This window comes from Babylonia areolata, chromosome 21 (assembly GCF_041734735.1).
Source record: "Babylonia areolata isolate BAREFJ2019XMU chromosome 21, ASM4173473v1, whole genome shotgun sequence".
Taxonomy (NCBI): Eukaryota; Metazoa; Mollusca; class Gastropoda; order Neogastropoda; family Buccinidae; genus Babylonia; species Babylonia areolata.
The window spans coordinates 50,960,370-50,965,369 of NC_134896.1; positions in this window are offsets into that span (position 1 = coordinate 50,960,370).

Genomic DNA, 5,000 nt, shown 5'->3' on the forward strand with positions numbered 1-5,000 from the left:
TTTTTTTTTGGGGGGGGGGGGAGGTGGGGTAAGGGGGTGGTGGTGTAAATATTATCGTTGTTATTGTTGTTGTTGCTTTTTTTTGGGGGGGGGGGGGGGGGGGGGGAGGTGGGGGGGAGGGAGGGGGGGGGGGGAGGGGCGGTAGTGTCGTGACTGCGCATTGTAGCTGTTGTTGTTGCTGTTGTTGTTGTTGTTGTTGTTGTCGGGGGTGGTTTTTGTGTTAGTGTTCTTGTTGATAGTTTCGGGTGGTGTTCTCGTAATTGCTTCTTGTCACTGTTGTTGTTGTTGTTGTTGTTGTTGTTGGAGGTGGTTCTTGCGTTGTTGGTGGTGTTGTTATTGTTGTTGTTGTTGATGTCTTTGGGTGGTGTTGTCGTGATTGCTTGTTGTTGTTGTTGTTGCTGTTGCTGCTGTTGTTGTTGTTGGAGGTGGTTTTTGTGTTGTTGTTGTTGTTGTTACTGTTGTTGTTGTTGTTGGAGGTGGTTCTTGCGTTGTTGGTGGTGTTGTTATTGTTGTTGTTGTTGTTGTTGGAGGTGGTTTTTGTGTTGTTGTTGTTGTTGTTACTGTTGTTGTTGTTGTCGGAGGTGTTTTTGGTGTTGTTGTTGATGTTGTTGTTATTATTGTTGTTGTTGACGTTTTTGGGTGGTGTTGTCGTGATTGCTTGTTGTTGTTGTTGTTGTTGTCGGAGGTGGTTCTTGCGTTGTTGGTGTTGTTGGTGGTGTTGTTATTGTTGTTGTTGTTGATGTCTTTGGGTGGTGTTGTCGTGATTGCTTGCTGTTGTTGTTGTTGCTGTTGTTGTTGTTGTTGGAGGTGGTTCTTGCGTTGTTGGTGGTGTTGTTATTGTTGTTGTTGTTGATGTCTTTGGGTGGTGTTGTCGTGATTGCTTGTTGTTGTTGTTGTTGCTGTTGCTGCTGTTGCTGTTGTTGTTGTTGGAGGTGGTTTTTGTGTTGTTGTTGTTGTTGTTACTGTTGTTGTTGTTGTTGTCACTCAGTTCTTTCAAGTCTGGCCTTAAAACCCACCTCTTCCCAAAATAGCCTCCCTTCCCTGCCTCTTCCTTGTTTTAAGTTTTTTTTCAGTTTTAGAGTTATGCGTACGTGAGAATGACTGGTGCGAAAGCGCTTTGATTTGTTTATGCACAAGATTCAGCGCTATATAAGTACCATTATTATTATTATTATTTATTATTTGTCGGAGGTGTTTTTTGTGTTGTTGTTGATGTTGTTGTTATTATTGTTGTTGTTGATGTTTTTGGGTGGTGATCTCGTAATTGCTTGTTGTTGTTGCTGTTGTTGTTGTTGTCGGAGGTGGTTCTTGCGTTGTTGGTGTTGTTGGTGGTGTTGTTATTGTCGTTGTTGCTGTTGTTGTTGTTGTCGGAGGTGTTTTTTGTGTTGTTGTTGATGTTGTTGTTATTGTTGTTGTTGATGATGTCTTTGGGTGGTGTTGTCGTGATTGCCTGCTGTTGTTGTTGTTGTTGTTGCTGTTGTTGTTGTTGGAGGTGGTTTTTGTGTTGTTGGTGTTGTTGGTGGTGTTGTTATTGTTGTTGTTGTTGATATCTTTGGGTGTTGTTGTCGTGATTGCTTGCTGTTGTTGTTGTTGTTGTTGCTGTTGTTGTTGTTGTTGTTGTTGTTGTTGGAGGTGGTTTTTGTGTTGTTGTTGTTGTTGTTGTCGGAGGTGGTTCTTGCGTTGTTGGTGTTGTTGTTATTGTCGTTGTTGCTGTTGTTGTTGCTGTTGTTGTTGTCGGAGGTGTTTTTTGTGTTGTTGTTGATGTTGTTATTATTGTGTTGTTGTTGATGTTTTTGGGTGGTGTTCTCGTGATTGTTTGTTGTTGTTGTTGTTGTCGCTGTTGTTGTTGCTGTTGTTGTCGGAGGTGGTTCTTGTTTTGTTGTTGTTGTTGTTGTTGTTGTTGTTGATGATGGTGGCGTTATTGTTGTTGTTGTTGTTGTTGTTGATGGTGTTATCGTTGATGATGTTGTTGTTGTTGTCGGGGGAGGTTCTTGTGTTGTTGGTGGTGGTGTTTTTGGGGTGATGTTGTGATTGCTTGTTGTTGTTGTTGTTGATGCTGTTGTTTTGATGTTTTTGTTGTTGCTGTTGATGATGATTTTGGGTGATGTTGTCGTGATTGCTTGTTGTTGCTGTTGTTGTTGTCGGAGGTAGTTCTTGTGTTGGTGTTGTTATTGATGTTGGTGGTGTTGTTGTTGATGTTGTTGTCGTTGTTGATGTTGTTGTTGATAATGGTGGTGTTACTGTTGTTGTTGTTGTTGTTGTTGTTGATGATGATGTTGTTGGTGTCGGAGGTGGTTCTTGTCTTGTTGATGTTGTTGATGGTGTTCTTGTCTTGTTTGATGTTGTTGATGGTGTTGTTAGTGTTGTTGATAGTGTTGTTAGTGTTGTTGTTGTTGTTGATGTCTTTGGGTGGCGTTCTCGTGATTGTTTGTTGTTGTTGATGTTGATGTTGATGTTGCTGTTGTTGCTGGTCAGGTCCCTTCCAGTGTTAAGGAAGAGACAGACTGTTTTGATGTTGCTGCTGCTGCTGCTGATGATGTTATTGTTGTTGTTTATACAGCTGCACCCTTCCCCCCCCCCCTCCTCCCAGTCCCCCCCCCCCAGCCCCCACCCCCACCCACCCCACCCCCTCATCCGCAACCCCTCCTCATGTTTACGCATATGTCATGGGTGTGTTGTTCCGATGTCAGCAGCTTGAAGGAAGAGCTGAGAGACAGGAACACTGACATCAGTGATTGTCATGTATACGCCGCTGGATCCTACTGCTTTCAATTCAACGTAACTCGCATTAACTCTCTCCATACGAACGGCGGAAAGAGACGACGTTAACAGCGTTTCACCCCAATTACCACCATCAAAATATTGCAAGCGGAAGGCTCTTGTACTGAAGAGGTGAATGTTGACAAAGAATACCACAGTTCTGACGACGGGAAGCTAAAAGGTTGGGTCATTCAGACACCTACTGAACATCCGAGGGGTCTGTGTAGAGGAGAAGAGAGGACTGGCCGTAGTGAGTCGAGTTAAAAGAAAAGGGAAGCAACCACTGATCATGGCGAATATTTTTTTTGGGGGGACAGGATTACTTCCCTGTGGCTGCTTCGCTCCTGTGTGTCTTGTTTTGTTTTGATTTCTTTCTTTCTTTCTTTTTTTCTTTCTTTCTTTCTGTCTTAATCTTCTTCTGCGTTCACTCGTATGCACACGAGTGGGCTTTTACGTGTAAGACCGTTTTTTTTACCCCCGCCATGTAGGCAGCCATACTCCGTTTTCGGGGGTGTGCATGCTGGCTATGTTCTTGTTTTTCCAAAACCCACCGAACGCTGACATGGATTACAAGGATCTTTAACGTGCGTATTTGATCTTCTGCTTGCATATGCACACGAAGGGGGTTCAGGCACTAAGCAGGTCTGCAGATATGTTGTTGACCTGGGAGATCGTAAAAAAATCTCCACCCTTTACCCACCAGGCGCCGTCACCGTGATTCGAACCCGGGACCCTCAGATTGACAGTCCAACGCTTTAACCACTCGGCTATTGCGCCCGTCTTTCTTTCTGTCAAAATTTATTTATTTATTTATTTATTCAGACTTCTTGCTATAGCGCATATTCTTGAAGCTCTATGCGCTTTACAATAGCTTGCACCAGTCTTTGTCTCCATGTCGGGACCTGTTTCTGTATTCATTTTTTTTTCTTCTTTTTTTTTTCTAGATCTTTCTATCTATCTATCTTTCTTTCTTTCTTCCTCTCTTCACCCATTCTCTTTCTTTCCACATTTCTTTCTTTTCTTTTGTTCCTTTGTTTTTCTTTGTTTGCTTTTCTTTAATTTCGTTTTCGATACGTCTATCAGTCCTTTGTCTGTCTGTCTATCTGTCTGTCTGTCTGTAATTCTCTGTCTCTGTCTCTCTCTGTCTCTGTGTCTCTGTCTCTGTCTCTGACTCTCTTTCTCTCTCTCTCTGTCTCTCCCTCTCTCTGTCTCTGTCTCCCTTCTTTCTCTGTCTGTCTCTCTCACCCCCCCAAACCCCCCACCTCTCTCTCTCTCTCTCTTTCTTTCTCTCTCTCTGTGTCTCCGTCTTTTTGTCTTTGTCTCTGTCTCTCGGTCTCTGTCTCTTTCTCTCTCCCCCAACCCCCCTCTCTCTGTCTGTCTGTCTGTCTGTCTGTCTCCCCCACGCCCCCCCCCCCCCTCTCTCTGTCTCTCTATCCATCCGCCATGTGTGTTGTGGCCAAAAGAGGAAGTACGTTAATCCTTCTGAATTTCGAGTTCTCTCCCGGCTCACTCCCACCCCTCTCTCTCTCCTCTCTCTCTCTCTCACCCCTCTCTCGCTCTCTTTCTCTCCCATCCTCATTCTCTCTCTCTCTCTCTCTCTCTCTCTCTCTCTCTTTCTCTGTGTCTGTCTCACCCCTCTCTTTCTTCCCCCCCACTCTCTCTCCCTCCACTCTCTCTCTCCCCCTCTCTCTCCCCCTCTCCCTCCCCCCTCTCTCTCTTTTCATCTCTCTCCCTCTCTCTCTCTCTCTCTATCACTGCCCCCCCTCTCTCTCTCTCCCCATTTCCCTCTCTGTCTCTCCTCCATCTCTCTCTCTCTACCTCTCTTCCCCTCTCTCTTTTTCTGTCTCTCTCTCTCCCCGTCTCTCTCTCTCCTCCCTCTCTCTCTATTTCCCTCTCTCTCCCCTCTATCCCTTTCATATACTCCCTCTCCCCCATCTCCCCCCCTCTCTCTCCCTCTCCCCCCCTCTCTCTCTCCCTCTCCCCGTCTCTCTCTCCCCCCCTCTCTCTCCCTCTCTCTCTCTCACCCCTCTCTCGCTCTCTTTCTCTCCCTATCCTCATTCTCTCTCTCTCTGTCTGTCTCACCCCTCTCTTTCTCTCCCCCCGACTCTCTCTCTCTCCACTCCCCCTTCTCTCTCCCCCCATCTCCCTCTCTGTCTCTCCCCCGTCTCTCTCTCTCTCCTCTCCTCCCTCTCTCTCTCCCTCTCCCCGTCTCTCTCTCTCCCCCCTTTCTCTCTCCTCTC